Source organism: Protopterus annectens, chromosome 15.part0 (genome assembly GCF_019279795.1).
Source record: "Protopterus annectens isolate FY-2018-M chromosome 15.part0, PAN1.0, whole genome shotgun sequence".
Classification (NCBI taxonomy): Eukaryota; Metazoa; Chordata; order Ceratodontiformes; family Protopteridae; genus Protopterus; species Protopterus annectens.
Window position 1 is genome coordinate 455,712,449 of NC_056749.1, and position 16,384 is coordinate 455,728,832.

Consider the following 16,384-nt stretch of genomic DNA (forward strand, 5'->3'; position numbering starts at 1 on the left):
AATAGCCTCAGCAAAACCCACCCTTGATCTAGACTAGGGGTCCAGTTTGTAACGTTTGATAAATCTGTGAAAAGATGATGAAGTAGCTGCCTCTAGTATACTTTGAGTCAATTGCTTTCCAAAATGCCAAGGAGGTAGCCAAAGCCCATGTAGAGGGAGCCCTGACTCTGCCTGAAAGAGACTGTCCACATTGGGGATACCATAAAGTAATACCCTGGGACAACCATCTCAAAATGGTCTGTTTTGATACCATTTGTCTTTTTTTTATATGAAATAAACAGCTGACCATCAGTTGGGAGGATCCGATTCTATTAATAAAGTATCGGAATTGAGTCCACTCCCCCTCAGTTGTAGGCTCAGGAAGGTACACTGGAAGAATAATGGTCTCATTCAGCATAAACTCTGAAACTACTTTAAGTATGAAGAAGGGGTTCATTCTCAAGGAGCCCATATACCTATGAGAAATGAGATAGGGGTGGTTGAATTTTAAGGCCTGCCACTCAGATACACATCTGGAAGATGTCAGAGCAATGAACAAGAGTGTTTTCCAAGATAAGTTAAAGTCTGCCTCCTGTCAAGTTAAAAAGGAGACAGTGCAACTTTTTTAGCACAAAATTAAGATTACAAGAAACAGCCACAAATGCAAGAGATGGAGGTATATATGCAACCTCCCTTCAAAAACTGTAACAGATGGTAATATAGAAAAGGGAGATATCAATGGGCAAATATGTAGAAATGACAGGTAAAGCTTAATGCAAGTATATGAAAGGGCAGCAAATAAAACTTACAAATATTGAAGAACCAGAGGTATCTGGGCCTGCTAATGGGTCTTGGTTCTTAGGGTGGTATCAACTAGAAAAACTATTCCACTTTCACAAATACAATTTTGTAGTAGCAGGTTTTTAGCCTCCTGTAATACCTGCTGCATATCCTCAGATAAAGGTACCTGCAATGAATTTAAAATTCTATCACGCAGACTGTCACATGAAGTTGAGGACTGGTGTGTGCAAGTCTATCTGTGAGGGTGCTTGTAAATTGCCCCTGGCCAGTTTCAACAAGAAGGGAAAATTACATGTGCCTGGGCCAAAAGGTGGTCATCACTATGATTTTCAGAGAGTCCATATGAATCTTTAATAAGCCTCGGGTTATGAAAGGGGGGGTGGGCACAGAGGAACATTCCCAATCAGGGGAATGGAAATGCATCTGTATATTTTGACTGGAGGCAAACAGATCTATTTGCAGAGCTCCTCACAGAAAGACCACTTCCTGGATGACCTGTGGGTTCAGCATCTTTTCATGAAATTCTAACCTGATTTTGCTCAGCCTGCTTTCTACAAAATTCTGCTCCAACAGAATGTAAGTTGTCTGAAGGGATAAGTTGTGCTGAATTGTCATACCCCAGACTGCAATAGCAGGTGTAAGCTTTGTCACCTGAGAAACTAAACAAAGTGTAGGGATACCTTAGTCTCTGTGGCATGAAGGTCAGCATCTAACTTCTACATATCTTGAGAATAGGCCAAGAGAAATCTAGATATATGGACAGTTTACAATTATGAAAGCTAGGGCGATAGAAGCATAAATGCACCTATCAAAACTATGCCAAACCTCTACCCAGTATATTGGAAGACACTGGATTTGCAGCTGTAATGAGTTTATAAGAAGTGGATTTGGCTAAGGTAATCACAGCTTAATCTGCTCTAGGATTAGTAAACACATCTGTGAAACTGGGACATCTTATATAATCTATTATTCTTGCTGGGAAGATGACAAGGACTGTCAGGGGACACAAGACGCCAAAAGAAAGGGGAGGGTGGAGCTTGCTGAGGAAGAGTTCCTGCAGTAAGTCATAATATTTCATCTGAGAGACCAAAATTCCATTTGCTCCAAGTTAAACAAATCCCTCATCTTAATAACAGTATTAAGAAAGTAGAAAGACAGGACTCCTATAGGGGAATCTAAGCAGAAACTTCCCTTATAGTCAGTATCTCTCTGGGCAGAACAGGAATCTAGGGGGGTAATGAATTCCATTGTAAAGGCTGATCCACTACTGGAGAATGCATGCCCATATTAAAAGACTGAATGGCTAAAAATAAGCGTTTACCAAAGTGTAAGCAATCCTCGCTGGGTAGGGGGATAGCCATGCTTCCTTTTCTTGGATACTCACATGAAGAGCTATGGCCATATGAGCAGTCACTGCAATGGGAAAAATGTTGCTCAGCAAGGTGAGAGGCATGTCTCCCAATCCCTTCCCCGGTACCAACAGGGTGTTTTTTTCCTGAATCCAAGGTAACTGTGCAGACACACAACACATAGCGGCCTCCTAGTCTTCAGTGGCTTCCCAAAACACAACATCAGAAGGATTAAGAGCTCCTGAATGGTCCAAGAAATTAATCATGCCACAATACAAGCATTCACCAGCTGCTGAGGCACAGAAGCTTTACTAAAAAAACAAACCATTCTTATCCACACATCTTTTCTTGCTGACCAGGGAGTGATGAGATTATGTACTTTTGCCCAAATTCATAATGAAGCCAGAGAAGGGATACCTGAGAATTTTCAGGATTAGATAAGAAACAAATTACCTAAAACCTGAAGAGCAACAGTATGTGGCCCTACCCAAATTTTCAGAAGTACAAGCCACCTCATTAAGGTGGTAAAATTTAAATTAGGGAAGAACATGATGGAAAACACAGAGGACCTTAGAAAAAGAAACCAGGAAAATAGTTTCCCTGGTAAGAAAAAGAACACCTCCATATGGGAAGGATCATATTGGGGCCAAGATGCAAGCTGCACTGTTTTATACAATATTTAAGAAAAATGAAAAAAAAATGAAGGTAGCACCTAGTGCAGAACTTCTCTGCCCAGCCAGGAAAATGGACTGATGGTGGATCTCCAAATTGTGGAGGCACACTGTACACTTTGGCACTAAGACAGGTAAGGAGTTTGGTGCCACAGTTGCTCTTCATTTCTTATGTTCTGAGACAGGGGGCAAGTATGGCATGTGGAGAGCAGCAAAAAAGCTTTGGAGGTGGGCTAATGGGAGAGTGATCCTTGGCAGATGTCTTCTACACCTTAGCATACTACATTAGTGATTTAATGAAGAGCATGAAATAATGACTTGGTAAGGCAGATTTGGGACAGACAGGACAAGTCAAAAGGCAAGGAGGATTTACGAACAAGAGATGGGTGAATTGAGAGAGACAGACACAGAGAGAATACCCTTGACAACGACATGCAATGTTTGAAGGAAGTAGACCTGAGCTGAGAATGGTTGATATTCTGATTCCATATAAAAATGGGAAAAGGGGGGATTAAATTAAACACACATACCTCAAAAGTTTTCTTGACATTTTTGTGCAGCTATAAATCAAATCTGTTCTACCCAGAGAGAAGCTATTGCAGGCATCTTTGACCTTGCATTTATATTCACATATTTCCATGCATTCACAGAATTCAAAATCTAACTGACTACCGCCATTTTGAAAATTCATTACAAAACAAAACACCAAACAAACAAACAAAAACAGTTTACAGTAATAAAAACATGAAAAGGTCATGCTTAAGTATATTACCTAATCAGGAACTGCAAAAAAATATTACAAAATGTAATACAAAACCTGCTGAAAAAAAACCTCTGCAAACTTAAAATGAAGTGAGCCCTCATAGCAGCAAATTAGGGCCACAGTAAGCGAGCAGTAAAACTAAACACAGAAACTTTGTCAGGTATTGTTGGATACAAGACATAAATATGAAGATACAGTACACAGAAGTAAAACACTGCATGAATATAAATGCATATTAAAATACAAAAAGTTATTATTAAACTTGAAAAAACAACCAGCATGCCATCACCTAAAGAAACAAGAGAAATGATGGGGGTGAGAAAAAATATTAATGTTTACATATGTGTTTTATTTTTTGGAGTTGCCAGCAAAACAAATACCCCTGTGAATAATGTTAGGATAATGTACTAAAAAAATCCTTCAGTTTTTGGATTTGTTACCAGAATGACTACTCTTGTGAATATATGTTTGAAGCCATCTTACCTAGGTAAACGTATACATATTTGGAATACACTGCACCCCCAGATATACTAGTATGTTTATCTGCACTCCACTTGCCAAAGCTTGGTTGAGGTATTGTGTGTTATTAGCATCTTTCCTAACCTGGGTATAAAACACCATACATTAGTTTGACAGAAGGATCCCATAAATGACCATCCTAAAACGTTCACATCAAAAATGAACACAGATCAGATAAATACATTTATTACACACTTCTTCATATTTAAATAGTACTTTTACTGTTAATTTAAAGTCTAGTATAATGTCTTTGCCCTTTAAGTTTTTTTATCTCCCACCAATAACCTTGCTTTATTCTTAGACTTAACCAGACCCTCCAAACAAACAGAATAACATTTGCGCCTAAAGAAAAAAAAAAAAAAGCCATTTACCAATAAAACAAAAGCAATTAATAAAACATCTTGCAGAACTTTTAATACTGATAGATTCCTGCACAAATTGCTATGGAAACAATTCATCATTTAACTATGTTATCAGTGGACAAGATTAAACAGTAACTAACCATTTTACTAGTAGAAAATACCCACTGACCACACTGCAGAATGCTAAAGTAGAAATAAATCTTACCAGATGTAGCAAATAGTATCCTTTTTCATTATAGGTCTGCTGCTTCAGGTACCATACCTCCACACTATGTTGATGTTAAAAAATAATAATCTGAGTGATATAGAATTTCATCCAGTTCCCCCACCACGAGACAAATTTGTTCCATGCTTCAGGAGACATAAAATGGAGGCTTCTACTGTTAGTTCCTGCAGGTCTTCTGGTCAGACTTCATACTAGTATGGAAGCACCGATACTTCGGAGTTACCAAATAAGGTACAGTCCCACTACTTACTGAAAGCTACTGTTCGGTCTGCTTTGTAGACAAGAAGGTTCTTTGCCTCAGACATTCCCTCTTTTCCTGATGCTCTTCTTTGCCTCAGACATTCCCTCTTTTCCTGATGCTCTGTAGTGAAAGTGTTTGCTAAGCACTTTTGGTGGGTTAACTGCCAGTGACCTTTATCTGTAGCTATAAAATCTTTAGTTCACAATTATAGTGTCAGTAAATCATTTAAGTGATAACTGGGTAAGCAACCTTTGCTTTCACAGACCTTTTTTTCAAATGACTGGGATTAGGAAAAAGAGAAAGGCATTATAATTAATACTGTGTAGGGATGCCTTCATGGGGCACAATCTTCTTGTCACAGGAAAAGAATGATGTTTTCAATCAGTGTGTCAGCAGATACTATAGTCCACTGTAGGTGTTCTGTTGTTGATACAGATTATGTTAAAATATGTTGCCACTACAAGAGTTGTTATTCTCAGATTTTAAAATATAGTTTTCACTTTCTTGCACAATTTATACCTCGGGTGGTAATGGCCGGAGTGCAACTCCTTCAATCAATGCATCCAATCATTGCATAGAACAAATCAAAAATATTAAAATACCAGCCCAGCTTATTGGGTGAGGGGGGCAGCACTACATTTTACCTTTTCTCCTAGTTGTCTTCTGTAAAGTTTGCCGAGCCTACTTAGTTTACCTCATGTTTCTTGCTTCTTTTGCCTCATAATTTCATCCCCCCACCTTCAGTGTTTAGTTAAGAAAATCTGTTATGCTTCATTTCTTGCATCACTAGTATCGTGCATCTACAATTTCAATAGCTTGTTGCATTCCCCATCTTAATACTGTTGGAAGTGTTAGTATGCAGCTAAGAATGGGAAGACATACCAGCTGCATTCTGGGAAGTTATCTAATTAAAAGAAATTGATTGTGATTGCTATTATGTGGTCACATTTTTTAGAAAGCAGTAATAGCTCATTATTTTGCTCAAGAGAAATGATTGAATTAGATTGACATAAATTTCATCATTTTCTTATGTCTGGTGTAGAGGTGTTCCCAAATAAACAGTATGTTGTTGATTTATAGGGCATTAAAGTTAATTGCTGAGAGAATGGAATATTGAAGTCTGCTGTTGCTCTTCCAAGTCTGCCTGAAAAACATTGAAACATAGACACTAGTGACATAAAGTGGAAGTTTATCACATCTACTTTGCCTTTTTCAGTACTTGCTTGGTAAGTTGCATGCCTTTTTAAGCATATCTGGATGTTTTGGCAACATTTAGTTAATGCACTTTGCAGCTTGATCTTTAAATAAATGTGTTATGGTTTTATGAGCATAATGGTGTTAATCTGAAACTAAATGACATGGGTAGACCACAGCAAAGAATACAAATTTAGATACAATATTTATCTTAGTTTTATGTAAATATGCTTAAGTACAGACGTGGGCTGTTTTTATTTATTTTGCCTTGTATACAGTTTTTTTCTTACATGCAGGTGTTTTATACACCACATTTTATTAGTGTGTATGAAGAGATGAAGCTCAGGTGAATGTGGGTGCTGCATAACGTGTGTCCATTACACGAAAAGTCTTTTATCTGCACCCAGGAAAAAAGTTCACCATGTCGGTCTGACTTGAGCTATCAGCTTTTCTATAAACTACCCAATTACATTTATTTGCTGTACTCTATATGATCTTTAGGTTTATCCTGTCATTAATTGGGGTTCAATTAGCCAAATTTAGTTTCCTGACTTGGTTTACTGAGTCTGGATTTTAATAGTATTGTTTGGGCTTCAGAAATGTAAGCCTCTGTCTTTACACCCACATGTCATCTGGAACAACCTACTCTGTACTGTTCTTGAGATAAGATATTTAATGAGCAATCTGAAAAGTCTTCAGAAGCTTTGCATTGACAAAGTGGCTTGCTCCATGGTGGCAGCTGATATCACAGTCTCTTGTAAATTTCTTTGGTTTAAAGAAGAACATGAGTGCATTGTCCCAGCATTGGTCATTTTGGTATGCTGGAACTGTAGCACACTGAAATAGTCACTGTGTGCTAGAAATATCTGCAGATGTCTCCATGCAAACTGTAGACCAGAAAACCTTGAAATGCAGTATAAACTGGTTGCCTGGCCATTACATAATTTTTCATGGGGGGGGGGGGGGGGGCAGGGAGTAAAATAACTAATTTTCTCCCACAGAAGATATGCCAGTTCTTAATTTCTGATATCAAAGGATATTGTCCTTTTAATCTTAAGTGACTGCAACCTCTAATGCACATCGGAGGAGTTTTGGTGAGAATCAGAAGTGAACTGCTGCCTGCAAATTAGGCAGATAAGTTTCCTGTGGTGGAGACATTTAACTAACCTTTGGCTATGTTCATCAGTGAAGAAAGAGGGGACCTGACTATTGATCAGCAGGTAATTGCAGTTGTCACAGTAGTGCATTCTTAACCTGTTTAAACTCAAGATAGATAATACAACCTTTTGAAATCATTGTAAATAATTTATTGCTGTTTGTTAATACATGATCACTTTGCAAACATTTTCTATAAATTCTTAAATGTGCTGTCATTTTGCTTTTTGGCCCAGTTTGTGTCTGCAAAGTGTTCTCAGACTAGTGCATCCACCCATTTAACAAATGTGAAAGTAAATGTGCAGCATATAATCTTCAGGATAATCAAGATGAAAAAACTTGAGTCCTAGCAATAAGCTCTCTCTTTACCTATGTCCTAGCCCTCAGTAATAGTTATGAGCTTTCCATGCCTAAAGAAAGATGAGACTGAGGGCAGAAGTGGCAGAAAATAGACATAGAGGGTATTTTGTCTTATTCCCCATGGTAGAATGAGGAATAGGCACATTAGCTGTACTCAGAAATCCTATCAGTCTAGGGGAGCAATTGGGGTGGGTTTGGTTTGCTAGATAAGATGGAGTCTTGAGCATTTCCCATGGGAGAAACAGGCATGGCCTAATAGGGTGACGTCTTGTGGGGAGACTCGGTGAGCACATCTTGGGTGATGTTTTGGGGGTAGGTGTGCTCATTGATCACATCTTTGAAAGGCCACATGGGACTGTCAAAGATGAACATGAATCTGACAGTGTTAGCTCTTCCTGTAAAATGTTAGTTTCTTGGGGGGGGGGGGGTCCATGACTGCTCCAAGTTTGCATCATCTGCAAACTTTGTCAGATAGAAGCTTTTGACACTGGCTTTTACTTTTGGGAAGTAAATACCAAAATGAGCTGGCTTAGTACAGAGCTCTGAGGGATTCTACTGGCGACTACCCTCTTTGTAGAGGTGGACTCCTCTGTCATAAGTTCCTGGGTCCTGTCTGAGAACCAGCTGGCTATCCAGCATGTAAAATAGGGGATAATGCCAAATTCCATCAGTTTGTTTTAAATGTTCAAGTGGAGTATTGTATTAAGTGTGTTGGCTGTGTAACAGTAGACATTATTAACCATTTGCCCTCGTACATTGCCTTGGTCACCTTTTCAAAGAAGACCACAGGCTGAGTAGGTATGATCTGCCTTTGACAAAGCCAAGCTGGGTTAGATCCAGTGTTTGAAGGTTTCCTTTGTCATTAATAACCATATACATGAGACTTCTTAACATGGCTTTGTATATGAGACTAGTCTGACTTATGAGTCTGTAGTTCCCAGAGTCCATTGATAAATCACCCTTATGCAGAAGGATGGCTGCCATAGTCCTCCATTCACATAGCACAAAGCATTTCTGTAGGTTATGGTTAAATAGTAATACCTAATAGGTCATACATAGGCTATTTAGGAGGCATCCTGGGATATTATCAGGTATTATTGTGGCCCATCAATGCAGTGCTGTTAACCTTAGAGACCACATTTAGGACCTCCTCCCTACTTGTAGTTGGGGGGATTACGTTAGATAAATTTACTTGGCAGGTTGGGGTAAAACTTGAATTTAATTTGTCAGCCAGCAAATTTGATATTTACTCTGGCTATTTGTAAGCTTGTCATCCAGCAGATTTGCTATATCTTCTGGCTCTATGTGGCTCCATGAACAATCAGTTCTACACACTGTTGTTTACCACCACTGAGATTTTACACATAGCTAAAGAAAGCCTTGTGGTTGTCCCTGGCCTTGGAGGTTATCTTTAAAACAAATTGGCTTTGGTAGACTTAATTTGCCTGCTTAGTTGTTTGTCTAGCTTGATGAGTGAGTTTTTAGCTTGCTTAGCATTGGGGAACAGGAAATTTATGTCCCACATCTGTGCGTACCACATCCAGTATGGTTGAACCTCTAGTGGGTGTGTGTTTAAAGTCAATCATCCTCTGTCCAAATAGCAGCATTATTCTTGGTGAAGGTAGAATGCAGCTAAGTGCTAGACTCATACCAGTCTGGGACACATGGCCAGAGAACTCCATAGAATGTCTCTTCATATAGTCCAGACAGTTGTGTCAGGTCATTTACACCCATATGGAATTTCTGAGTCCTACTGGTACTTGTGGCTCAATGTTCTGAGTGCATGAGTGAGTTGGTGGATCCTGGCCTTGATAAGCAGCTAACTGTGTTTTTCCTCCTTGCTCAGCTGGAGAGTGGGGATATCCATATTTCTCACAATGGAGTCTGCTATAACTAGTATATTGGGCAGTATATTGGCTTGCCTTATGGGGTTTATACCTAAGGATGCATGAGGTGTGGCTATACATGTGATGTTGGGTGGTGTTTCTGTACAGTGCTTTTGGGTTTGCCAGGGATAATTGATGCAAGTCAATTGTCTAGGAGGTCCTTGGGGTTTAAGAATATTGTTTTTTAGTTCCTCAATGTATGTTGGTCTATGTGTCCAGTGCATACTTTGTTTGATGAGTGTAGTATGTGTGTATGATGCTGACAACATGATTGTTATTTTGACTGCTTGTATGCAGGAATCTGGTAACCAGATTATTTTGAGTGCTTGTACACGAGGCTCTTGCCTCCAGTGACATTGGGCAATTCCAGCTCTCTCACACTGTTTCGGTTTCTCTAAGGATTAGATGGTTGCCACTGAACATGAGACAAATACCACATTGTGAGACTGCATTGTCTCAGGATACCTGTATCTACCAGACTAGTGAGAGAGAAATTGGGAAAGTGCATATCCATGATGTCAGGTCCTTCTAGGGGACCTACAAGAGTATGGTACAAGAGGGGGTTAGTAATGGGCTAGGTTTGGTGCTTTTGAGGCTAGAAGTAAAAATATGTCATATGAGCACTTCAGAGTCAGATTAGGATGCAGCAAACCAACCTGATATTTCCTGTGAGATAGGAGAAGAGTCCAAGTGGACAGTTCTAAACATGAAGAAAGCTGTTTTGGTGTTTTGGACCTTCTAATGGTAATTTAAAGTCTCATAAATATAGTTAGGATTAGTACAGCCTGTGTACAAGGGTCCAATGAGGCAAGTATGAACAATGTATGGACTTGAGGATTTTCCTGTGGGAGTAAGCATGTATCAATGATCAGTGTTTAGGCCTGAGCCCACTCCTGTTTACACTGGTGAAGGACTGCATCAGCACATATGTCAAAGGGAATGGATCATCTTCATATATCATCTTTATTGGTATGGCACTACAAGCAGACTGAACAAGAACACATATGGCAACGGTGTGGTATAATAGGGGTTAGGAGCAGACAAGCTTGGTTATTTCAAAGGCTAGAAGCAAAAGCTAGACTGTGTAGGAGTAGATTCATGGGGTAGTGCTTCTCAGTGAACAACTAATTGCTCTGTGTGCAACTGAGTTAATGGATACATTTTCAAAGAGAGTTTTTTAAGGAAAAATTAGGTTCCGAGTGCCTTCATCAATACAGGGTACTACTAAATGCTAATAGCCTCTGGCCAATACAACAACCTCATTTTTATTCTTCCTGTGTGTTTTCTATCTCTGACAAATTAGGCTACCCCCTACTGCCAGAAGATAAGTACGCCTAAGTCTTTTTAATAAAAAAAAATATATTAGACATTGTGTAAAGGATTCCAACCAGGTTTAAGTATTTTTATTCAGCCATGGCATTGATTTCACATGCTATGGCATGGGATAATGCAGGTATCTTCATTTTCTTGATTATATTATTTAGCAGTTAGCTACATTACCAAACTTTCAATTCCATGTTTGAGTGAAGTCTGTCTGTTCATAGAATCATAGGAGATTACTATCTATGTTAAATCATCGAACACTTAAAAAAGTGAACCATGATTTATCGAGCCCATGTAAGCGAAAGCTTACAATCTCGAACACTTAAAACAGCAATTTTTTTCCAAGGGAAAAAAAATCGCTGTTCCACAAAAAAAAAAAAACTTTTAAAACATTATATAAAGTGGGGGGCGGACTTATATACCAACTCTGATATCGCACTATAGTGATGAAAACAGCAAAGTAACAGAAGCGGCCAAATGATTTCTTTCCCAAGGAAAGAATTCGCTTATATGCCGTTTCGCAATTTTGCCTTTTTTGTGCTTTCAAGTTCGATAAAGATGCATTCGAAAGATTGAACCTTTGATCATTTAACAAGAACCCGATTACTAGGCTATCAACCAGGAGGTCATTTTAAGCCTAGCTGTTCTAACCCAGTGTAATACTATAGAGGTACTAGTCAATACCCAAGATTGCATTTAGTGATGACTACCCATGTCTAGGAGGGTTGTGGGTGCTGTCCCAGGTAAGAATTTGTTTCCCATCCACTCATCCAGGTTCCTCTTGAACAGTGTCATAGAGGTTCTCTGTTTCACATGAATTGGTAGTCTGTTCCAAAGATGTTGCAGTTACTGGGAGATAAATCTGTCCCTCCAGCATGTCCTATTTAAGTCACAGTACAAGTAGAAAATTATTTCAACAACTGGCTAAGTTTCTGGTGTCATTCTAAGGGGATCCAGTATCTGTCTGCCTGGGATGACATGATTGTCAGACCTCTATGTTTTGCCAGAGATTGCCTGCATTTGTCACCCTATGGGCTTCTGGATACTGGCCAAGGCTCTTGCCACCCCTTTTTTAGGTGGTGTTCAAAAGACCAAATTACCACCATAACAGCTACAAACAAATGCAATATGAGGGTTATGCTAAAAGTCTAAATCTCAAAATGCCCTCACTTGAAGCACTCCTTAAAATGGAGAACATCGACATTTGTGCTGTAACAGAGACCTGGTTCAAGGCAGCAGAAAGCATCCCTGCATTACCAGGCTATAACTCATTCCACATCTTTTGGCCCCAGAACTTGGACCGAAGCTCCAAAGGTGGTGGTATTTCCATATTCATAAAGGATGCACACACCTCCAGACTGGTATCCCAACATAACACATCAGAGATACTTCAGGTGCAGTTAACATTGGGTATGACAACGATTCAGGTCGTAGCCTACTATAGGTCCTTAACTCTGTCCCAAGACTAGCACTCTACGTTCCTAAGCACCCTGGAGAATATTAGGGTCCAAGCAAACACTCTTACTAGGTGACTTCAACTACCCTCCATTAACTGGGTAAACTGCTCATGTACCAATACACTTGCCCAACATTTCCTGGAGTTCATTAATTCCAATGCCCTGGACCAGTTCGTTCTTACCTCCACTAGAGGTAGCAACATCCTTAACCTGGTCATTACTAACATGGGCGACTATTGCTCTACACCAATAGTTAGCTCCTTCCTGGTTAGATCTGACCACAAACTAATCACCTTGGAAATCCATCCCCCCCAAAGGTAACCACCATGAAAAACTTCTCCAAAGCTAATGCTGGGCTCCTAAAAACAGAGGTGGCTAACTTCATTGCACCCATGCAAATGGAGAATAGATGCATGACTGCAGAATCATACACCAATGCACTGTATGAACATGTACACAAATGCAAGGATCTCACCATACCCAATTGAACCAAGACACTCTCCTCCAAAAAAGGAAGCCAATCTGGTGGTCCCCTGCCATAAACAAACTCTACAACAGAAGGAGGAACCTGATGCGGAATAAGGTGAAGTCCCAAGATGGGAAAAACTCCCTTATCAGCCTCAAAAAAAGTTGAGATCCCTCGTCAAATCCTCTAAAGCTAGCTATGAATACAGAATTGCAGCAGATAGTAAAGACAACCACAAGGCCTTCTATAGTTATGTAAAGAATCTCCACGGCAATACCCAGATTTGCTCTGAGCTACTGTACAATGGTACCTCCTATACCAAGCCAACAGATATTGCCATATACTGGCTGACAGATTCAGTGCCAACTTTACCCCATTCTCCCCTGCCAAGGACCAATCACAATACCAGTAGATTGCCAGGCAACCAGTATTACTGCTGCACAGGTCAAAATAGCACTGTCCAAGGCCAAGAATACAGCTTCTATGGAACCTGACAATATCCCTGGCTGTGTTCTACATGAACTACAGAGTGAACTGGCATCTAACCTGTGTGCCCTGTTCAATCACAGCCTCACCTCAGGCTTTGTCCCTACTGAATGATGCAGTGCTGCAGTCATCCCTCTCCACAAAGGAGGAGCAATTACAGACCCTGGGAACTATTGCCCCATTAGCCTGACTAGTCTGATGTGCAAAGCTATGAAATGCATCATCATGGACCTAATAAGGAAGGATATAGGGAATTTCCAAACTCTGGATCCCGCACAGTTTGGTTTTGTGTAGGGTAGATCATGCCTGCTCAACTTGGCCGACTTCTTTAAGTCAGCAGAGCTGCGGATGAAGGCAAGGTGGTTCATACAGTCTATCTTGATCTGGCCAAGGCTTTTGATACCATTCCCCTCTCAGGAATCATAGAAAAACTCACTAAGCTTGGCATCAACCCCTATATCACTAGGTGGGTTGCAAACTGGATCACAGAACCCACAGTGTGAAAGTAGCTGACTCCAAGTCAGACTGCTGACTAGTCATGAGTGGAGTCCCACAGGGTTCGGTCCTGGATCCTCTCCTGTTTGGTATCTACTCCTCTGAAGTCCAGGTCAACATGAAGGGACTCTGGCTGACAACATTTGCAGCTGATTGCAAGTTGGGAGCTATTATTAACTCCCCAAGTGATGCTGACATCCTACAAAATGGCCTCACTGGGACCAACCGCTGGTGTCAGAACCATGACCTTAAGCTCAATGCCAAAAAATGTGTCATCATTCCCTTTGGGAAAAACCTGGTTCCCATTAATTACCACATTGATGGTAGTCCACTGAACACAGAAGGTGTATAAGAGATCTGGGAACACAGGTTGACAGCAACCTCCCTTTTGATCACCACATTGCCATCCTTCTATGTGGCACATCTCATTACTAATTGTTTTGCATCCAGGAAGAAAGAGGTCATTGTCTCCCTCTACACCTCCCTCATTAGGCCAATCATTGAGTACAATACCCGATTTATCATGTAACCTCACTAGACATCTACAACAACTGGAGAGGCTACAAAAGTACCTCACAAAGAGGATCCTAGGTCTTAAACACTTGGCCTATATGGACAGACTAAAAAAACTCCAACTATTCTCTGTCTCGTATTGCCTACTTAGAGGCGATCTCTGCTTGACTTACAAAGCTATGTCTGACCCAGCTCTGTTAGAAATGCTAAATCTAAAGAAATCCCAATTCCTCTGTAACATAACATGCTGGAGGGACAGGTTCATTACCCAGAGACTGCCCATGCTATGGAACAGACTTCCCATACATGTCAAGCAGAGCACCTCACTGACCGTCTTCAAGAGAAATCTTGATGAGTGGATGGGACACTGGGAACTAAGGCCAGGGTAATCCTATGGCTAGGCTTGTAAAGGCCCCAGGGCCATTAGCCTAGTACACACCTATGGACCTATGAACCATATTTAAGTCCCTGAAGTGGATAGCCCTTGACCCATTTGATTTATGGATATGCAGTAAGTTTATTAGGTTTGTGTCTTGGGTTGCTTTGTAGACCAGACATAAGTCTCCCTTAAGAAGTCTGTATGACATGGAGTATAGTAACAGGGATTTTAGTCGGTACGTGTAAGGCAAATGCTGGAGGTACTTGATATTCTTTGTTAGAAACCTGAGAGATCTTTCTAATTGCTGTAGGTGCTTGGTACAGTACATACCAAACGGGGTGTTCTACTCTATTATGGACTGGATAAGTGCTGAGTATGGGGGGAGGGGTTATAACTTCTTTTGCTCTTGAGGAAGTACCGATACTAATCAAGTGAGCTACATGGAAAGCTTTCCTTACAGTGGTAGACACATGGTCGAAGTCAAAGTCGCGTTCAATCTGTGATCCCAGGTCCCTTACCACTTCATGGGTACTTGGGGTATTGTTATTGATTTGATAGTGTGACGGGACATTGTTTGTGCCAAAGGAATGATAATGCATTTCTTTGCTTTCAGTTTGAGACTGTGACTAATACACCAGTCACTGGTCTGTGTGAGACCATCCTGGATTATAGTGACATCATTTGGGTATTCAGTGATTGCACCTAGTTTGCGTTCATCTGCAAACTTGGTCAGCCCACAACCATTTAGTTTTGACCTGAACTGCTAAGAAGTATATACCAAACAGTAGGGGGCCCAGCACTGACCCCGGTGGCACCCCACTGGTAACAGGTCTGCTGGTTGATGTGGAGTCACCCACGTTAATAGTGTGTTGCTGGTTTGTGAGCCAGCTGGCAAACCATCTTACAATGAAGGGGTTTACATTCAGTTTGCTAAGTTTTATTGGTAATGCCTGTATGTGGGATTGTGTCAAAAGCCTTTGTCAAGTCAAGGCATGCTGTGTGCACAGATTTACCCTCATCAATGGCCTCGGTAACACTTTTAAAGAAAGCCACCAGATTTAGCAGGCAGGATTTGCCCTTCATGAAGACGAATTGAGTAGGATCCAGGGTTTGAAGGTCACCTATATCTTTATTTATGAGGTCCATAATGATACATTCTATAGCCTTACAGATGAGGCTGGTCAGACGTATAGGTCTGTAACTCCCCAGGTCTATTGCTTGGCCACCTTTGTGCAGGGGAATCACTGTAGCTGTTCCCCAGTCTGCAGGAACAAAGCCTGTGGTTAGGCTATGATTGAAAAGGGTCCTTAGTGGTGATGCTAGTTTGTTTTAGCCTGTTTAGAAGATGGCCTGGAATGTCATATGGTCACATAGAGGCCATGGTCTTTGCCTTGGACAGGGCTATGAGGAATTGCTCTTCAAATATGTAAGGTGGGGGGTTTGGGGAAGGGCTTGTTGTAAGGAGGGATAAAGGAGTGAAATTTTCACCAAACCCATCCTCTAGCAGGTTTTCTATCTCTGTGGGGCCAGTGTGTGTGATACACATCAACAAAAGTTCTGCACATGCTTGGGTCCGACCCTTTAGATTACGTGCATAGCTGAAAAAGGCCTTATGGTTAACCTTGGCAGTATTTCCTAGGTTTCTCTCAAAGGAACTATTTGAGGATTGGACAAGTTGTCTTATTTGGCCGTTAAGGCTGAGGATGGTGCTTTTCCATTGTTGGGTCCTTGTCTTTGTTTTCTTGGACAGCAGCTTTTT

At 40.6% G+C, this 16,384-nt stretch overlaps 1 long non-coding RNA gene across 1 annotated transcript in view; it reads right to left on the reverse strand.

Annotated features, from left to right (window-relative positions):
- The window catches only part of LOC122789758, a 1,143,653-nt gene extending 1,137,886 nt beyond the window's left edge, over nt 1-5,767 (reverse strand). The window contains exon 1 of the long non-coding RNA XR_006362876.1: nt 4,650-5,767. This is a non-coding gene — a long non-coding RNA (uncharacterized LOC122789758). The remainder of the gene's footprint in view (nt 1-4,649) is intronic.
- Between the last annotated feature and the right edge of the window lie 10,617 nt (nt 5,768-16,384).